Here is a 22,574-nt window from a genome sequence, read left to right as displayed (position 1 = left end):
CTAATTTACACAATGTGTTCAAAGAAAGGGGTTGAATGTTGAATTTGGTAATTTGCACTATAATACTTTTAAAATTGTATACTTCAAAAGGGGTCACAAAGTTTGATTGAAATTGCATGCAATATCAATCAAACTTTTTTTTACACATTTAGTCTTCATTACATGTATTCATGTCCCATTTTGGCTTTGTTCGCATTCTTTATCAGGTCATAGAAAGCATGATTCATTGGTTGATGAAAGAGGAAAAAGCGAAAGGCTCCAAAAAATTATGAAGTCCCCATTCCGACACGGCACATGTTCACGTGCACATTTGTGGTATTTTAAAACAGATACCTTAGATCGAAGTTTCAAACTTGTTCATTGACTTTAATTTTGTGGAAATTTATATTATGTTTCTGTCCGTTGTAGGAAAATTTACTAAAGATTAAAAAAATACAGATGTAGAATGTCTTGAACGACCAAGTTGATCCAAACATTTTGGGATATGATGTGGCGATGTGTAATTTGGTAAGTCTTACATTTTATTTATTTTAATAAATTTCTAATGTATTTTTGTATGGTTGGGGACCTGATGTGATTTCAAAATAATTGTGGATGTAGTTGTTTCTATCGATTTTGTTGCCCGGATTTGACCATTGATTTTGTGTAATTATAAACCTGGTTGACAAGCGTATTGACGTCCTTGATTCGATGAACTTAAAATGTAAAGAAAAGATGTCAGCTATTGCGAATGTGGTAACCATATTTATTGTTTGTCGTGCAATGATTTTATCCTTTGTGCAGACATCTGAGTTTAATTGTCACTTTGTAATGTATTTATTTTGTTAGGGTCAGGTATCGGCGTTGTTTAATATTTTGAAACGGACAAGACCACTATAACGTCCCGGTTTTCGGACACGTTAATTAAATTATTTTTAATTGATTTAATAATTCATAAAACTGATTTAAGAAGTAAAATTTTATTAAAACAGAGTTTAGTAACGAAAATCTCAAATACTAAATTCAAAACTACTTAATTGTCTTACAACTCAACAAAAATAAAACAGGGTTTGACAAATATGATAATACTATTGGAAATTTAAATAACATTACTCAAAATTAACAGAGCTTCAAAGGGTAAGGCATCCAAAGCTCGACAAACTCTCCTTCCTCAGTTGGGAGGTCCTCACCCTGGTACTGATCATCTTGTAGAGGATTATGTTCATCGATCTCCTGATTACCTGGCATGAAACGCCAGCCCAATGACACTATAATGAGTTTTGAAACTCAGTAGATAAATCTTACCCATTAACCCTTACTCTACAAACAATCACATTTATAATAAAAGGAGGTAAGAATCGAAGAGCACAAAACTTATTTCATTATATAACCATCAACTTAAATAAATTCCAAAATCTCAACTTCTATAATCATTCCAACACCGCAGTATTCACCACATTCCAAACTCAGAATTTCACTAGACATACTTTACATGTCCTACTAGGCTACCCTCAACATCCAGAGGTTCTAGTAGGTTACTCTCACAATTCTAGGTCCTTCAGGCTACCCTCAAGGTCCTGCTAAGCTACCCTCAATACTTGAAGTCCTGCTTGGCCACCCTAGCTACACAAGGCTTTCAGGCTGCCCTCAAGGTCCTACCAGGCTACCCCTGATCACGCAAGGTCCAGTCAGGTTACCCTCGAGGTCCTGCTAAGCCCACAACTTTCCATCTGTTTCCTTTTTCTGTTAACCATAGTAACGTCTACATAATTTCTACAAGTCCACAATTCATCCAATGTCCCCAATGTCCCTTTTACGTTCTCGGCTCAATCGACAAAGCAATCATTTCAAATAATGAGTAAACAGATCATAATATAACTACAGAAACAGGATAACTGAATTGCCGCACACCCACATCCAGTGAGCTTAAATCCAAACTAACCTCACAACAATTTCAATATGTTTCGATGCCAAAGAAATTGCAAGTTGATTAGCAATAACAACATATCATAAAAAAATTACTGAAGCATAACATTATTGGCAGTTCAAAAGGCAAAAGAATTTCACATGAAATATTCGGATTTATCTTTGTGACTTTTGGGTTTCATTAGGATTTCGCACATAAGTTCTTTTTAGTAAATTCTATTATTTGGTGAGGGAATAGTTATTTCGTAAACCTTGGGTTACTTTTCTGATAGTTATTAAGTTAAGGGTTCTTACTACTAACACTTATTAATGATAAAATGATTTGTCTATCTCATCTATTAGAGTATATAATACTTTAACATACTCTGACTTAAATAACTAGCTTTGACCATATGTATTGTTTACCTTTGAAAATCTTAGCTGATCGATTACAAATTCTACAAACATAGTATTAAGAAAATATTATCTTACTCCAGAGTTCAAAATTTAGTATCTCAGTTCATTGAACTTTATAATTTATGGAAATACTAGCTCTTTTCCCTTAGAAGATTTATTTTTCTATTTAAACCACATCATGCTTAAACAAAAATTTGTTCTTCTACATTTTATAAAATTTGTTACAAACTTATACTTCTATTGAGTTATAATTTTACCAGTACTACAATCTACTGCTTTTATACTTAGTGAAATATCTATCACCTTTTTAGATCTACATATATATCTTAATATACAGAAGTTATATACAAGATGCATTAATCTATACAACATCATTTGGACTAGCATTACATAGCGATGGTTCACAGTTATTGACAACCCAAAATCTAACCCATAACAGTTCAATATTCATTTTCAATGAGGTTTGGGATTCGATTTCAGAAACGAGTTTGAAGGACAAAAACATATGGTCACATTCATGAGGTATTATCTAGTTCGAAACATTTTCTCCAGGTTTATAGTTTGTTGCGGGGTTCGTTTTGAAGAACGATTATATTATGAACATATCTAATATACTTAGAGTTAAGGGGTAAAGAAAAATCTACCTTGATCCTTGGAGTTCTAGCTAGGACAAATGAAAATGGTGATTTCGAAAGCGGAGGAGGTTGACGGAAATGGTGTCCTGCTTCTTCTTCTCTCCCTTCTCCTTTTTTCTTTTTCCTTCTTCTTTATCCTCTTCCTCCAGCAACCTCTCTCTCTCTCGACAAAATAAAAAAGAAGAAGAAAATAGTGGAGGATGATGGTGATGACCACTCTCTCTCTCTCTCTCTCTCTCTCTCACACACACACACACACCACTTGTTCTCTGCTGAAAAAAAATTATGGGAATGAGGAGAGGCTTTGATTTCTTTCAGGGGAGTAACATAGAGAGGTGGGAGTGTGGGAGGATAAGGGTGGAGGTGATGGAGTGTAGGAGGGAGGTGAATGATTTGTTTTGATAGAATTTTGGTTAGAGATGATAACGGATGAGTATGGATGAATGTATATCTCTAAAGTATAATATATTTCATATACGATTTTCAGTAATATCAATTATCCACACAATAATGTATTTTAGTTAATTAATCTAACTAATTATTGAATTAGTATTTAACATTTTAAATTTGTATTTAAAAAAAAATAGGGCAAAAATTCGGGTTGTTACAGCCACTGTCTTACCTATGGAAGAATTGGATTATCCATCACCCAGATGTCCCACAGCAAAGTAACATGCGAGTGCTTCTATCATCTTTATTTTCCATGGAATGTTTGCATGATTATGAACGGGACACACTTGCGTGGGTGCAGACACGATTGTGGATTTTATACCTTAAGGTTTATGGAGCATTAGACTGGAGGAAAGAAGAATGCACGTGTATTAGAGGTAAATACTACCCGAACACTTATTTATCAACCATATGCACAACAAAAATTTGTCTAAGAGATTTACACATGTTGTACTGTGCAGGCTAAAGTGGGTATTGATATGCGAAAGAGGCTACTAGTGCGGTTTATATTATCCCCGTACAACAATAAGCAGGATGATGTACTACAGAAGTGTAGATAAAAACTACGGGGTACCCTTGCATTCGTCATGAAGTTTCGGAATGATTTTTTAAGAAAGATCGAACTGTATTTGATAAATTGTAGTAGTATTAACTCAGAAGAAGTGCATATCATGGGAATGCATTGGCGCTGCACACAACATGTCAATTCATAATATTATTGGTTTTGGTCACTTTAAAATCTGAACGAGAAGTAGTGCTCACTGGGCATGACTTTGAAATCTGACTATTTGGCAATGGTTTTTGATGTTGACAATGCTACCTTTGTTCTCTATTTGAATTTATGTCGATTTATGACTTTGTTTTTACGGAAGATCATATTTTCTGACTTCTATGTTGCACCTAAATCATCCTTCTCTGAGGTAAGTCAGGTTTGAGGGAAAGACGATTCACTTTTTTGGTCCTTAACTGCAATTGGCAAATTTTCAATTAAATTTGCTTGGCAGGGTTTTAGGAATCCTGCTCCTAAGGTGTTCTGGTGGCACAAGTTGGTTTGGTTTCCTAAAGGAGGCAGTGCCTAGATGGTCTGTCATTGAATGGCTGGCCATCAACCATGCAAACCAACCTATAATATGAATGACTATTGTCCAAATACTTGAATGTGAAGTTGTTCAACGCAGAAAATAGGGTAACAGCCTTCTTAAACAGGCTAAGGTTGTCAAACAATTCCCGTCCCAAACAATTTGCTGTTGGGAGTACGACACCAAACCCATTTCGTGGCAAACACTCAGGCTACTTTGACTAGGCGAACTAATTCCTCCACCAGCTGTGGAGGGGCTGCTACTTAATAAGTTGGACTCCCTACACAAGGAAAGCAAATGAAACACCTCTCAATGAAAGACAAAAATACATATGCGAAAATCCTACTATATCTCTATATACTTATGAAATTTATAGCATACATACCTGCTGTTTATGTTGCAAGGCAAATGGTTAACAACAGTCTCTTCTTCTACATAAACGTCAATCTCATCGTCATTTAAATGGAACAATATAGCGACACTATCTTCATCCCTAATACTTTAAATGGAACAACATAGCAACACCGTCTTCATCCCTAATACTTTAAATGGAACAACATAGCAACACCATCTTCATCCCTAATACTTTAAATGGAACAACATAGCAATACCATCTTCATCCCTAATACGCAAATGCTTAGATTTGTCCCTAGAAGTACTATAAAATAATGTCTTCCCATCATGGCTAATATCCATATGAGAGCAAACTTTTTTAACTAATTCGTCAAACGATATGCACTCTTTGATGACCATGGCTTCAGAAACATCACCCAAATATTTTCCTAACACACCATCCACATTCACCATGCACTCATCACCAGAATAACAAAAGCACATCAAGAGTTGTCGACAAGGCTGCACAACCATATTTTTGATTTCATATATAACTAGTAAACAATTGATAGTCAATATAATGATACACGGTTATTTATGGACGGAATGTTAATTTGACAAAAATATACCTCATTAAAGGATAACTAAATGCAAATTTTGCACTTCAATACTAATAGATACATGTTGAGAAAACTCATGTCCACACACATATTTAATGTTCATATACCACTGACATAATACTTCCTGGATACCACAACAATAAAACATTAAACTTAGTTACATATTGTCTGCAAATATAAGATGTCATAAACAGAATACATTGGAGTACTTAAAATTGTCTTCACATATTACATATAAAAACCATCTGAATGTTGATTATATTCAACTCAAAGCATTAGTTTTGATTATATGTTCTTCTTACAAAAAGGAACCACCTACTAGTTTCGCTTTCCAGACTTCAAAAACCAAAGCATACGACTGCTCCTTCAACTAGGCAATCCCAATTTTTTTTTTTCAAACCCACGACCAGTTCACATGATAGCAAAAAGGATCACAACAAAAATGGAACATGCAACCCACGCTCCCCACATCATTCCAATGGTTTTCCACACCTTCGCCTTTAAATCATTAATCTGTCTCAAATTCTTTTATCTTTCTCTCATACTCCTCACATTTGGTCTCTTGTTCTTTACACTTAATTTCATTTTCCTCCATCTAGCTCTCATATTCCTCAATACGCTTATAAAGTGATCTTCGTGTCCCTTTGGGCTCGGCGAACCACTTTCTCTTGTTCACCTATGGGACCATCCAACAACTCGAAGTAGTTGCAGTGTGGACCATTCCTCTTTGGCGCACCAGGAACCCAGTAAGGGCACCCGAAGAACCTCCTACCTGAATTCAAATCCATCTAGGAGGTGTGCACTACCGCTTTCTTGTCGTGGTCGCAAAGTCGTATCCTCAAAGGACTTGGAGTACCACTATTTGAACTAAATGCCATGACTCCCTACCATAAAAAATGACTAAACGTGAGAATAATCTAATTCTTGGAGTTCCAAACAATATTCCAATTCATCTTTAATATTATTATAAGAGTTAAACTATGCAGGTAAAGTCAGTAAACATGGCTTGTTCCTTCGATAGAGTAACAGTAATAACTAAATATACCCAAATAACCTACAAGTTTGCCAAAGTTAATCAAATATCTACCAGGTTTTTTGGTTGCAGGTCAAATGTGCAACCACATACATGTTCTGTAAAGACAAAGTTACCTAATCATAAAGATCAAAACTCTATACTGACCATGGAAACCATAAACTCTGTTCAGATCAAAACACTTAGGTGACACCATCTCTGTATCAGTACAAACCCACATGTCAAACAACAACATGAACTAAATAGAGAGTACGAAATAACAAAACCAAACACAATGACCTAAATATGGACATAATACAGCAAACTCACCAAAGTAGTTTCTATCAAACCTTCAATCAAGGTTCACACAACAATGTGGGCCAAAATTTGTGTAAAACAACCAATAATTTGTCTCAATGGCCGGATACTACAACTGTGTGTGTGTGTGTGTGTGAGAGAGAGGGTTTGGAGTGAGGTTTTCTTCGATTTTTAGAGGAAATGCACACACAGCACAAACACGCATGGAGGACAGAGAGAGAGAGAGAGAGAGAGAGAGAGATAGATAGATAGATACCAGTTGTGTAGAGGCCCTAGCTTGTACGTGCAGAGAGGTAGAAAGAGAGAGTTGAGAGTGGATGAGAGCAAATGTGGACAGATTTGAGAGGGAATGAGGTATTAGGGCTTTTTTACTGATATATATATATATATATATAAGGAGGGTATAATTGTCAATTCAACTTGGCATACCATGTCTTGGTGAATATTTTCCCTCATGTCACCACCAGTTGGTGATTAAGGTCGGTCCACACTTCCTGCCGGTAATTTTCTCTTTTTTATTTCTTTTTAGGTTGGGTTCCAGTTTACCGCTTTTAAAAAATAAGTTTTTATTTGTAATTTGATCTTGTTTGATAGATTTCGATGAGATTTATCAAACCCTACAAAAAAATTGAAAAATTATTTTCGTAAACTTATTATTTTTAAGCTAAAAAATAAGTCCTTATTTTTTAAGTACTTATTTTGGAATGTGGAACGGGGCCTACTGAGTACCATTTTTTGTGGTGGTCGACATGGAAGCGAGCCGTGAAAAAAAGAAGACGACATGGAAGCGAGGTTAATGGAGACTATATATTTACGCTCTCTCTCATTCAGGTCAACTGTTTCAATAATTTCATATCATAAATACTACGGAATAATGGCCGTTGTAATTGGTTGAAATATTCAACATCGCAATGTTATTTAAAATCCTTACCTTAAAAATGAAGCAATGTATGGGCATGTATGGCCGGTGGAATTGCCGAAATATTGAGGCGGTGCATTTAATTGCACATCACACTTTAGTCCTTCTAACTTTTATATATTACAAATTAGTTCTTGGGTCTTCATCTATAAATAGGGGCTTCAGTTCCTAGTAAGGTTGTAAGAAATATTTCAATAATATTCTGCTAGTTGTGAAGACTAATTCCTCCCACTCTATAGTTTCTGAAGCATCTTTTCATATATACTGTGTTCTATTGTTCTTCATTTTTATAACAATAGCCCGATTTTGAAATTAAACCCAAAAGTAACTTAAAATGCTTTTAAAAAAATGTGCTATATGTCGCATTTTACAAATGCGCCATATTCCGAGCTTTGATGGGAATGCCAGGTAGGTGCCAACCTATGAGTGTAGCGCATTACTTAAAAGTGTTGACACTTTAGAGCATACCAAAAATAATAATGCTACGCACACTACAGAATGTCACTACATCCCCAAAACAACGTTGTTTTGGGGCAGTCTAAAAAAAAATCTCCAAATCATCCCGATTTCCCCCCACGCTTCAGCCGTTATCGAAGAACAAAGAGAGAGAGAGAAGAAGGGGACACCACACCCAACCCACCGCCAACGACCACCACCACTGCTGACGACACCGACGAAGAAGATGCCTCCACGATCGCAACCACCACCACCACCACTGTATGCCGACGAGCTTCGAACCACAATCATTCGCCCGCATTTGACAATACTAAATATTATAGTATGTAAGAGCATCTCAAGCTCTTGACTTCAAATTGGAGGTGCCAATTTTTTTTGAAGGCTTATGAGGCATTTCGGCATCTCCAATTTTACATTAAAGCCTCCTCTCTAACCCTTATGCCAAATTCTATTTATTTGATATCAAACTATCCCTCTCCAATCATGTTCTGAACACATTGAACGGCTCGGATCATTGCAAATTGGTCGGGAAAGGGACGTTCTTACCGTAATACGGTAATGGTGCCCTTATTAGAAGTTTTGTGTGTGTGTGTATATATTGTACATGCAAACTTAACCATTATGCAAGTGTTTTATGTAAAAAAATTTAAAATAAAAGAATTGCTAAAATAATTTTTTTATTACCTAAAAAATAGAATCTCACTACATCAAACATTAATTAATAAACAAAATATGATTTCCATTGAACATAATCAGCACAACTACCTAGTCCTCCTCTCAAGATTACTACTACTACCTAATGCAATTGAGTAGTTAAAAAAGGAAAAAAATACAATTCAATTACCACTACTACTTAGTCCTCCTCCCAAAATTTACATTCTTTTATGGGAATAATATAGCCTTTGCTCATACTCCATGTTAGACATATCTACACTCATGATTTTCATCTACATCCCTATTCTTTTCAGTTGTTCCTTCCTTTCATTTTGCTCTATTTTTTGCCTCAAAAGCTCCATTTTCTATTCATCTTTTTGCCTTTTTTCGTCTATAATTTTTTGATACAAATTTGCAATAGGTGTGCTTTCTTCAATGCTGTCTTGTTTCAACTTTCTCTTCTCAGCCTTTCTCCCTAGTGGTCTTATTGTTTGATTCTATACATTATTGTTAAGGTCTTCTTCATCGATATTTTATGGAGGAGCTTGGAGTAGAAGACGAGTAGCCAACTAAAGTTTTGGAGTTCTTTGCACATGTTTTGGTAGAAGCATTTTCTTGCATTTCCACCCAGAGGCAGATCCACGTTAGGCCCACAAAGGTCACGTGACCCCCCTGACTTTTCCAATCTTGCAATTATACCCTTACCTATCAATGATAGGTTTCATAACCCCTCAAAAATTACACTAATGACCTATTGACATGTAGAAATTATCAAATCTATCACACTCAAAAACTAAGAAAATAACCCCTTAATAAATATGTGCTCAACTCTATATAAAAAATAACTCTTTGTCCCGGTCATGGATCTATGGTCAATCGTTGATTTCTAATTTGATTGCTAGGCTTTTCATTGTATAGTTATGATATCTTCAAATTTTACAAATTTGAAGATATCATGTAAAATTTTTTATTTTTAATATTTGTCAGAAAACTCATCTCTAAAGCCTCTAAAATTTGGATTTGAATTAATTTCGTGCTTGAGTGGGAAGAAATATTTTCAAGCCTATGATTAATAGTGCCCCTCCTGTCCCCATTTTTGGGGTTCTTCTAGGCCGGTCCTATGGGAGTGGATTATGTCCCATCAGGTCCTTGTGCACAAATTCGCACAAGTATTTTTCCCATAGAGTCCTATTGCACGTGCCCAATCTTCCACTCTCTCTCCGCTCCTGTGCGCGCACCACTTTACCGCATTATTTTTCTCCTCACACTCTCTTTTCCCGTTTGACCCACTCTCTCCTCTCTCTTCCATCTCTCACTCTCTCTTTCTACTCTCTCCTTTAGTCCTCCTCTAATTTTAAAGCTTAAAATTTACTCGTAGAGATCTAAAATATTGGATATAAAATTATAAAAATGTAATTTTTTTTTAATTTTTTTGATGTTCATTTTTTTGTCTAAATTTCTAATTAACAGTTTAAATTTAAAGTTAACAATGGTAATTAACTATTAATTATGTTCAATTAAGAATGGTAATTGACAATTAATAAAGTTTTATTCAAAAAAATGATAATTAACAGTTAATAATGTTCAATTAACAATGGTAATTAATAGGTAATAATGTTTAAAGTCAAAAAAATGATAATTAACAGTTGATAATGTTCAATTAATAATTAATAGCGTAAATTTGCAACTAACGGTGTAAATTCTTAAACAATTAAAAATAGGCCATATTGAAAATTGCTCTCTCTCTAACTTTTCTCTGTCCTCTCTCTAGAACCAGTCACCCCATCTTGGTTTAGTCCGGGGGGGGGGGGCGCCGCCCTTGTCGGCGTTGTGCCTCCTCCTCCCCCCTCCATTTCCCTTCTCTTTTCTCTCTCCCTTTCTGGTCTTTCTCTGTCCATCTCTCCTCCCCTCCACCCTTCAATTTCTGATCTGGGCTTTCTCTTTTATTCACAAAACCGGTAGGCATCTGTAACAGAGATGGCGTGAGGCGGCAGCGCTGGTGGTTTTGGCTGGGGTTATGGCTCTCGACATCCATTTTCCTTCTGATCGTTTGTGGGTACCGAATCGGCGGCCACTCAGCGGTCGTTTTCGAGGGCTTTTGGTTGGCGTCGAGGGCGGCAACGGTAAAGATCTCTGGTTCTCTTCGTCTCTCTCTTTCTCCCTCTATTTTTTCGACCCCCTAGTTTGCTGGTTTGTGTGCATCCGACTCTTGTTTACCCTTTGTTTCCCTTGATCTCGTTCGTCAAGCTGCTTGTTTGCTCTCCCCTTCGGTTTTCTGCTCGGTTCTCCAGAGTGCGCCTAACGGCTTGGGTGGGCATGCGGTGATGTTGATGGATGGCGTTGTGCGTCCGCCATATCACTGTTGGGTGGTGTGGTTCTTGCTTCACGGTTGTGATGCTTCCACGGCAGTGGGAGGGGTCACGGATCTGTCCATTGGTTTACCGGTGGCGGTGTGGTGGAGCGTGGGCAATGATCGGTTTGGATGGTGGTTGCTGTCTAATGCTGCGGGCGGCGGCGGGTGGGGTTGCTGGATGTGCACAGATGAGTGAGTTAGGTTTAGGGTTTTCTTGATTTTGGGCTTAATTGTTTAGATCTGGGTGTTTTGGTCCCATTTGGGGTTGTGCTTGTATTGTTTTATCTGGGCTTCTAGGCCTTCTGGTGTTCTGGGCTGTGTCCCTTTGAGGTTGGGCTTGTCCCATTTGGCTGTATTTGTCCAACTTTTTGTTGGATTCCCCTCCCCTTTTCCCTTAATAAAAGTTACTTTTGCCTATAAAAAAAAAAACGGTGTAAATTCTCAATTAACAATCCATAGTGTAGAACACCAAAAAAAAAAAAAGAACCTACACTTAAAAATTATTTTTTTACACATAATTTCACACTCAATATTAGTCTTATTTGATACATATTGCCGAGAAGATTTCAAATATATAAATTTTATAAAAATAGATATTACAAAAAAAAGTTACAAATATTATAGGATTATAATGAGAGAGAGAGAGAGAGAGAGAGAGAGAGTGTGTGTGTGTGTGTGGGAATGGAGATGACGCATGAGAGAGAGAGAGAGAGTTGGCAATACTTGTGCGTAGTGGGCACATGGTAGGGAGAGAAAAGAGAGGGAAAAAGGGCAGGCGCATGGGAGGTTTTCGCAAGGGACCTAGGGAGAACATGCACTTATTTGTCAAGGATCTGTCCATTCATAAACTAAAAAAGTAGGACTGGCCGGGCATTATCTCCCCATTTTTTGGCTCCGCTACTGTTTCCACCCATTTTTGGTTGATCTCACAACAATAACCAACCGTGATCTAGTTTAAAGGCTGGGCCATACGTCCGTTTGTAAAATTCTTTCCCGTCCCCAATCTGAAAATATAAACATGTAAAAAAAATCAAAGAATTAATAAATATAGTGTATCTATATGTTTACCGTATGTATTTAATATTACCTTAGTTTGTTCAGTTTCGCCGCCACTTTCGCTTCTTGGATTAATGGTAGCAAGACATCCACAGAATTTGTTGACAGATTTTTGGATTTTTTGCCATCGTTGACCCAACATTTTTTCGGAACGATCGCTCTAAATGTCATTTTTATTCTGGTGGTAGAATTCTCCCAGTTTTCAAAAAAGATCCACTTTTTTGCTCATTTCCATAAATGGCATTCACACTTGCGTTAAGCCCGCACTCATGAGAAGACGGGTCCTCTTCCAAAGTAAAGCAGGTACCTCGAACCGTAGTAGGTTTCGTAATTGGAGTTTCATCACTTTCAAGTTGTGATATCTCAATAGAATATTGGGATTGTGATATCTCACTAGGATATTGAGATTGTTGCGTAGAAAAGAAAGGAAGTTGAGAGTATGCAGAATCTATGGTGTCAATGAGAAAATATTTTTTATTCAAATCTACATTTATAGGGAAAAAAAATAGAGCTCAAACTTTTAAAGGAAAAAATTCGAACAGGCACATTTCAAAATCCTAACTGTCAATTTTGATATTTGGCATGGGAGGAGGTGATTGTCAAAATTGGCAGGCTTGGAACTTCAAAGCCATGTAAGTTTTGGCATGATAAAAGGCAGCTGGGTTGGGCTAAAAGTTGTTGCCAAAATGGATTGTTTTCCATCCACATCACTTTCGGCACAGGTTGAAATTGCTCTAACACCTCTAAAATCGTGTCATGTCATTTCATTTTTTTGTATATACTAGTGGTGTAACCTATTGTTTTGGTTAGGGATGGGCATCATGTTGTGTTCATGTCATGTCATTTTGGATTTTGTATCTTTTCGAGTTCATATTAGAAACATCTGTTAATATTAACATGTCAAATATCTTGACATTAACCCAACTTGCTTAAAATCATGCTAGGTTCGGGTTAACACTTTTATTTTTTTTAATATTTACATAAAATTATATACTTTCCAATGTTTTAAATGAACTAATTATTTAATTCAATAACAAAAATTGAAGACATTTTTAATACCATCACAATCATAGAAACTATAAAACTAGCCAAATCATTATATTGAAAAGTATTGTCTTAAGTCACAACTAGGCATAGGTCTCAAAATTACATAATTTTGTACGACTTTCAGCTAAAATAATACAAAAGCACCAACAACTATAGAATAAGTCTATATTAATTTTAAAGTAAAATAGTATGCCTAAATATAGTAAAAAAAAATTCCAATATATATATTCAATTGGTTTTGATTTAAAAAAAAAAATTGTAATGAGCCCTAATAATATACATGTCTTGTCTTTCTATAATTATACTGATATTTTCATATACATGTTAACCAAGTATGATTTTTTAGAAATCTAATCTCCCACTCCCACAAGCCCTTTGTTGTCATGCTCTCAATTTTAAACATAAAAATAATAACTTTCTCATAATTAAAATGTCAACATCTTCTTATATAATTACCCATAATTGTCATGCCCGGCCATGTCATTTACAAAAGCCAACATATTTCGAACTAATAGTCCACTCAATTACAACCCGACATTTCGTAGTAATGCAAAAGAGAAAGTTATAAAATCCATCACATTCGCCAAAGTCAGAAGATTTACAATTAAAGTTATATTTTCATCTTCCAAAATATAATTTACATGAGATATGAGATGATAGAGTAAATCTCCTAAGTAAGCTTTCAAACCAGAGAGAATACATTATTACTTAGAGTATTTTTCTAGATTGACAAAAGATGCTCAAGTACAAGATTTTAATCATCAAAGTGTAATAAAAGCCCAAGTGTACGTATGATATGAGAGTGGGATGAAGATTTAGGACAAAGAATCAATTTAGAACATATACATTAGATATTAAAGTATAGCCCTAAATTAACAAAAAGATGATCAAACAATGAACTAAAATCATCTCAAATGCATAAGGAACCACATGTATATATGAGGAAAGCGCTCGCTCTCTCTCTCTCTCTCTCTCTCTCTCTCTCTCTCTCTCTCTCTCTCTCTCTAAGTGGGTTTATGCAAAGTTCTATCATATATGGGAGAAAAATATGTATTTATAGCTGCAAGTACGTTGACCTAAGCCCAGCCAATAGGAAGGTTGGAAAGGCAAGCGCTCGGTCATTTTGCAGGCATGTGTTGGGGCTAGATCTCGCCTTGTGAGCACCATTCAACCAGATACTTAAAATTAATTCTAAATTCAAGAACACTTTGAATGGCGCTTGGAGAGAGCTTGATCCTGATGCAAGCGCGTGTCCATGCATTGGCTCCCTTTGCAAGCACCTTTGATACGCTAGGCTACTGGACACTTTTGGCTTAGAAAAATTTCCACTTTCACACAAGGGCCAACCAATGCATTGTCATGCCTTCAAAAAAATTCTCCTACTACTCTCAAAGGCAAGCTAAAAGACTAATGTCTAAGCATCCTAGCATCCTAAATAAAGATTAATTTCCAAATGATAAGACATTAAAAATCATATTATGCATGGAAAAATATTAGTCTAGATATAACATGAAATGCAAATGCTTGTACCTTTTCGAGATGGACTTAAGAAGATTTGCATGGCGAAGACTTTATCAACGAATCTTGAACTACTGGGCGGAGTATCTAGACTCAACAAACTACACTCCACCTCCCAAACCCAAAAAAGAAATACAGACTCTAATGGTTTGTTAGTATCCGAAAATTGCTGATAACACTAATAGATATTGTTGTGATTGTTGATTTAATCACAATTAATTTTTTTGGGTCTATCGAGGATAGGATTATCCTTCATTGGGACACAAATTCATTATTGTAATATTATTTTACATTCGATCAAGTGTCTATCGATACGCGATAGACCATTTCTTGGTCAAAATGATGTTATTGATATTATGCAAAAGGTACACGATTCCGATTGCAAAAGAATACCTCAAGCGGGGCTCGAGTGGTGCAATATAAGACTTAATTGCCTCTAGAAGCATTGAATTTGTTCTAATCATGTGGTTGCTGACATCTGGTTATCATCGATTTGGCGACATTTATAGAATCCGATAAGATGTAAGTTCAGATCAATCAATAGAAAAAAATGACTCAGCAACTTCCTTTAAAACCTATATGTTCAACCTCATTGTCTCTAAACTAAGGTCTTGTCACATGACCGCATTACAATCATGATGATCAAGACCATTTATTTTGATGTGCTTGTTTAATCGTTGCCATAATTTTTTTGAGTCTATTAGTGTAGAGACCCGTATTTTTGAGGTTGTATTTTTCTTTTGTAAACATACAGCACGTCGAGATAGATGGTACAAATATTTAGTGTGGCGTATTCGTGGAAGGATATAAGGGTGATTGTGCGAAAGGTGCACGTGTGAGTGTGTGGTGTGAGAAGTAGGGGATTACTCCCCCACCTTTATTATTTCTTCAGGAGGATAAATATTCCCATTCTCTCTCTTTCTCACTCTTGGCTTTCTCTCTCTCCCCTCCTCTCCTCCGGAAAACTCCCTCCTCTCTTCTCTTTTCGATTTCATCTACCTAGGGTGTGATTCCGGACAAGGTCCGAGAATTAAAGTTGCTATACAAAGCACGGGCTTTCCGAATATCCAAGAAAATTCATGATCGGACCTTGTGGGAGCTCAGTTTACTTGGTCAAAAGGTCGGGTTTTGCTCAAAACCCTTGAGGTAGAGATTTCTTACTTGTTCTATGTGCCGATGAGTTGAATTTGTACCTAAATCTCGTGTCTGATTGTTGTTTTGAAATGTATTGTTGGCCTTTGAAATCTATGTATCGCGCTGAAATTTCCAAGCACTACCCGTAGTCCATTTCCGGTCCTACCCATAGTCACTGATCAGAAACTGAACATTCGTTCTGCTACCTGTAGTCCATTTCCGGTCCTACCCGTAGCCACTGCAGATTTTGTGAAAACTCTTGTTCTCATATTCAAATGTCGTGGTTCGTTCCCATGAGTAGTGATATCTATCTTTATGAGTTCAATGATGTTAATTTACATTTAACGAGAAGCATGATGATAGCTTGACGTATATGATTGCTGAATGTCGAACTGAGAACTTAAGACACTTTATGTGAGGAATAAGATTGAAATGGAGCACACGAAAACCGAATGCAAGTTGTGAACTTTGTGACTTGGTGATGTAATAAGAATCGATGACATTAGTAATGAAACGGTTTAAGGAAATTTGAATGGGCCCGTCAATTGGCGTGGTGACCGGCAGGGGATGAACGGGGTCCCAAATACCTGGAATGAACGGGTCCACCTATTTGTGCGATGACCGGCAAGGAAGGAACGGGTCCACCTATTTGTGCGATGACCGGCAGAGGATGAACGGGGTCCTAAATACCCGGAATGTGCACTTGGAACAAAAGACTTATTAACTATGAAACACGGGACACTTTGAATGTGATGGTGAACTAGATGATTGTTTCATTTTTGGCTTGTCATTTCATATCCTCGCAATTCGTCTCATTGGTTTCTCTAAATTTCTTGAGTATTCGTTCTATGGGATTTAAGCGTAGGAACTAGCAGACTGGGTTTAGTAGAGACTATTTGTGGTTAATACGTTGTGTAGGATGCGGGAACATATCCAGAAGTATGGTGTGGATGTGTGGATTTGTCGATGTACGATATGGTACTTTGTTTGTAATGAAAATGGGAAAATGAATGATTGTTTGATATTGTGGACAATGCAAATGAACATGTATCACCATGACCAATTGGTGATATGACCGGACCATGCAAATGAACAGGTATCACTATTTGGTATGACCGGACTACGAGTGATACATGCGAAGACCGTAAATGATGAAATGTGGAATAATGTGTGATTATTGGAAAAATGATGAAAGATTGGCTTTTAATCATTTTTTAAAAGGAAAAGGATTTTGATAAAAAAAATCCTCCGATATTCTTGAGCGAATCAACGGTTTCCGGTATTTGGGCATAAATCAACGGACTCCGGTATTCAAGCTCGAATCAACGAAGCTTGATTTGGTTTTGTAATACTTTACTTTTTTTTTAAATCAGAAGGGAAAGTTTCATGGTGAAAGGGTTTGATGATGAATGAGGTGGAAGCGAGAAAGATTGTGGTATCATACGAGAAACGATGAGATGATTGATGATTGATTATTGGTTGAGGTATACAGATGCGAGTTTATTAATGTTGCTAGTTTGATGTGTGAACAGTTAGGAATATTTATAAGACATCTAGAACCCTATGGTCGTAGCCCACTTGTTTGTTTTGGTAAACCTTGTTTTCTTGTGTTCGCTTATTGAACTTCACTCACTCTTGGTGCATGTTCTTTCACATTTTCACATAGCTTAAGTATAGATTTCTCTACTGGGCTAGTGCAGCTCAACCTATCATTTTTAGGTACACCACAGGAGCACAGTCATGGAGAGTATGGAGTGCATGCAGACATCACAGACTAAAGTTATTTTCTAAAGTACTTGTCTTTCTTCGTAAATCAAACTGCATTGTACTATTTTTTCTAGTTTGGAATACTGTATCAGTTTGACAGATTTGTGAGATTCAGGAATTGTATTGTAATTTGGGTCTCGTATGTACTATTGCGAGGATTTGTATTTAAATTAGTGTTGTTATTTATGTTAAAAATTGAGGGCGTGACAATTAGGTTTAGGAAAGTCCTTCATCGGGATGTAGACACATTATTAGAATGTTATTTAATGTTTAATCAAGTGTCTAACGATACTCAATAGACTTCATTTTGGCCGGGATGATGTTATTGATATTATGAAAAAGGTAGATGGTTTCGACTACAAAAAAAAAAAAAAAACCCTTAGGTGGGGCATTGCACTATAAGACTTAAATGCCTCTAAAAGAATCAAATGGGTTCTGATCATGTGATTGACGACATAAGATTATTACAGATTTTGGCGGCAATTATAGAATCAATAAGATGTGAAATCTTGTTGGTTTAGATCAATCATTAGAAAAACTGACTCGACAACTACCTTTAAAATCTAACGTTCAACCTCATTGTCTTTGAACTAAGCTCGTTTGCTTTACTGATATGTATGGTAGTTACACGACCACAAAATAATCAAGACGATCGTGACCGATCATTTTATTGTGCTTGCGTTCTAATCATCCTTGTAATTTTTTTTTTGGATCTATTGGGTTTAGAAAGCCCCTTCATCAGGACGCAAATTCATTATTAGAATGTTATTTTACATCTGATCAAGTGTCTAGCGATATGCAATAGACTTCATTCTTGATTAGAATGACGTTATTGATATTATGCAAAAGGTAGACAGTTTCAATTGCAAAAAAAAATCCTCAAGCTTGGTGCACTATAAGACTTAAATGTTTCTGAAAGAATCGAATGGGTTCCAATCATGTGGTTGTCGACATCCGATTATCACCGATTTTGGCAACAATTATAAACTCGGTAAGTTGAGAAATCTTAACGGTTCAAATCAGTCATTAGAAAAAATGACTCGGCAACTACCTTTAAAATCTAACATTCAACCTCATTGTCTTTGAATTAAGGTCTTGTGCTTTAGTGTAATGTACGGTAGTCACATGACCGCAAAACAATCATGACGATCAAGACCGTTCATTTTCTTGTTCTTGCTATTCTAATCATTCTCGTAATTTTTTTTGCGTTTATTGGGTTTAGGAAGCCCATTCATCATTTGTTATTAGAATGATATTTTAATCCGATCGAGTGTCTATCGATACGTAGTAGACGTCATTCTTGGTCAGAATGATGTTATTGATATTATGCAAAAGGTAAATGGTTCCAATTCCAAAAGAATACCTAATGCGGGGCTCAAGTGGTGCACTATAAGATTTAAATACCCTTGGAAGCATCAAATGAGTTCCGATCATGTAGTTGTTGACATCCGATTGTCACCGATTATGGCGACATTTATAGAATTGAAAAGATGTGAAATCTTAATGGTTCAGATCGATCATTAGAAAAAATGACTCAGCAACTATCTTTAAATCTAACATTCAACCTCATAGTCTCTAAACTAAGGTTTTGTGCTTTAGTGTAATGTACAGTAGTCACATGACTGTCACACAATCACGACAATCGAGACCATTTCTTTTGTTGTGCTTGTTGTTCTAATCATTCTCACATTCCTTTTTTGGGTCTATTGGGTTTATGAAACTCCTTCATCGGGACATAAATTCATTATTAGAATGTTATTTTACGTCTTATCAATATGTATATCAATACTCGATAGATTTTATTTTTGGCAGGAATAATCTAATCCCTCATATGTAAAAGATATTTAGAAGGTTTCGATCGCCAAAAAAAAAAAAACTCACATAGGGCTCAAGTGGTGCACTATAAGACTTTAATTTTTCGAGACACATTAAATATCTTTCAATTATTAGATTATTTAATATCCCATGATCTCTGTTTTTTGTGACGATGGTGGAATTGGTGAGGAGTGAAATTCTTAAGGTTCAGATCGAGTACATTATAACACTAGAAATTGCCCGTGCTTGAAGGCACGATGCAATGCATTTTGGAAACAACTAAAATGAATTATCTGTAACGCCCCCAATTTTGGGTACTTTAAAGGGACAATTTTATTGAAACTTCAAAATAGAGTCTGGCTCTTTATTACATCATAACTCTCACAAGAGTACTTTTATTACACAAGGGAGGGAAACTAGGGTCCCTAACTACAGCTCCGCCTGCTCCTCCATTCCAGCCAGCTCCTCGGCTCTGAAAGCCTCCAAGATGTAGAGTTCTCCCTGTTTATCTACAAGGTCTGACACATTATACCGGCATCGCCACCAATATAATATGTCAGGGTCACCAAAGGTAACACCATGAGCTACTGGAGCTCAATAGAATAAACCGTACCCACTAACCCATAACTTACAACTAGTAAATCATATACGACAAATAGTAACAATCACACATCCACATTCGCTATTCAAACTATCGTTGGTGTCCATGATTTTCTGAGTTTCTCCTACGCGACTCATTGTAGACCATGTCACCATTTTTCATATATCAATTCCAAAAACATTTTCAACACACCCAACCTCGGTTCTGCCGTTCCAGGTTCCCGAGTATCCTCACAATGGTTCCGCCGCACCGGGTTCCCATTGGCACACAAAACTTGCATTGGCTCATCTCCGCGGATAACCAAGCCACATTACCAATGAGGCTACCACGTCCGGCCCCATTGGCAATCTTCACAATGGGCTACCAAGTCCAGCCACATTGAGGTTTTCACAAATCCACGCAATGGGCTACCAAGTCCGGCCACATTGTGGGTTTTCATTCACACAATGGGCTACCAAGTCCGGCCATGTTGCGGTTTTCACAATCCACACGATGGGCTACCATGTCCGGCCTCATCGCGGATTTTCATACACACAATAGGCTACCAAGTCCGGCCACACTGCGGTTTTAAAACACATCTCATCATTATCCACACCCTAGGTGTTATGTTTCTATTTTCTTGATTTCCGTGTCTCGTTTTTATGCATAGACTCCGCGGTAGGATTTTTCACATTCGCAAACATAAATCAATCATTGAAATCTTGAAACTGAACTAACAAGATCATCCAATTCTATATTAATAATCATGCTCATAACCATCCTAAAGATCAAAATACAAATACTTCTATTCAAGTGTCAAATTCTATCTTTCGAAAACCGTTCTTTCTTTCTTTTGAGAAATTCTAAGCAACATATGTTTATTCGGAAAATAAAGTCAATATAACATACTCCCCTTCCTTTTCATCTTTTTAAAGAAAGCTCTTTTTAAGTTCCTCATGCATACAAGTATCACACGTAGCATTTAAAGCAATAGATAACCTTATCTACTTAAGGAAATACTCAAGAATATTCTGCTTATGCTTAGAGATAGGAGTTAAGATGATCCTACGTTATACATAGAGATAGTGAGTAAGATTAATCTACATGATCGTAATGTTATTTCAAGATTTTGTAAAACGAGCTTGCTAATTATTCCTAATACTTTAACTTGCCTTATCTCATAAGCAAAAATAACTAAAGTTATACTAGGGAGAATGAGTAGAGATTTATCTACCTTGATCCGAAACTAGTCGGGGCCGAATAAGCTAGTTGAAAGATTTTTACGGGCGGTGAAACTCGCAAATCTGGACCAAACTTTGGATGGCAGTAACTCGGTCAATATTTGGCCGAATATGATCGTTCTTGGGTCGAAATTGAAGCTCTAGAAATGCTCTACAACTTTCGTGAAGGAAGTTGATCCTAGAAACTACTTTAGGTAGGAGAAAAATGGTGATAAAAGAAGAGACAGTGTGCTGTCAGAAAATGGAAATCCGAGATTTTTACTGAACTTCGGATGCCAATATCTTTGTCATTTCTTCACCGATTGGGGTGGTTCTTGGGTCTAACTTGAAGGTCTCGAAGTGCTCTACAACTTTCTTGAAGGGAGTTGGCTCTAAACACTACATTAAGCAGGAGAAAAATGAAGATTTGCGAAGGGCAGTAAGCTGTCTGGAAAATGGAAATGGCAAATGAGTGAAGGTGTGAGTTGAATGGAAGGCATGGGGTGCTATTTATAGCCAACACTTGAGCTCCTCCTCCCTCCTCTATGCCCGCCCCCGCCCCCCCCCCCCCCCCCCCCCTCTCCTTTCTCCCATGGATTTGCTCCATTGAGTTGTTCTCCCATGGATTTGCTCCATTGAGTTGTCATTTCATGCCTTTCAATCATGCCATGCCTTCCATGACTTGTCACTTCCATTTGTAGGCCAAATCCTAGGTTATAATGAAGGTTTTATGGCTTGTCAAATCCTAGAATGGGTTGGCTTGTAAGAAAGAATAACATCGTTGGCTAGGATTATACTTAAAGTGGTCTAGTCATGGGTTGTCAAGTAGAATTTAGGTTGAGTGTACAATAGGTAGCTTGTGTAAGTGTCCAAAATTTGCACACACACACTCTCCCTCTCTCTCCCCATTCGGCCTCTCCTCTCTCTCTCTCTCTCTCTTGGTCTATGTATAGACATATATAAGTATATAAGTACATGTATATATTCATCTAGGAAAGTAAAACCTAAGATAGTTAGGCTTAAGGCTAGGACATAGGTGTGCATGCATGGCAAAGCTAGCCTTGCTTCCTTTAAAGGAAGCAAAATGATGCGATTCCATGTATGACTTGTCTTGTCATGCTTATTGGTAAGTCAAAGATCTATTAACCAAGGGATAAAAATTCCCCTAACAATTATGGACCAAGGGGTAAAGGAATATTGGTAATAATTAGGGTTTGAAATGACTTGTCATGGGAGTAAAAATGATTACTCCTATGGTCTAATGGTCCTATAGGGTTTGGAGGGGTTCATAAGGCTCAAAGATGGTC

The sequence above is a fragment of the Rhododendron vialii genome, chromosome 2a (assembly GCF_030253575.1).
Source record: "Rhododendron vialii isolate Sample 1 chromosome 2a, ASM3025357v1".
Lineage (NCBI taxonomy): Eukaryota > Viridiplantae > Streptophyta > Magnoliopsida > Ericales > Ericaceae > Rhododendron > Rhododendron vialii.
Note: the sequence above shows the minus strand (reverse complement) of the source record.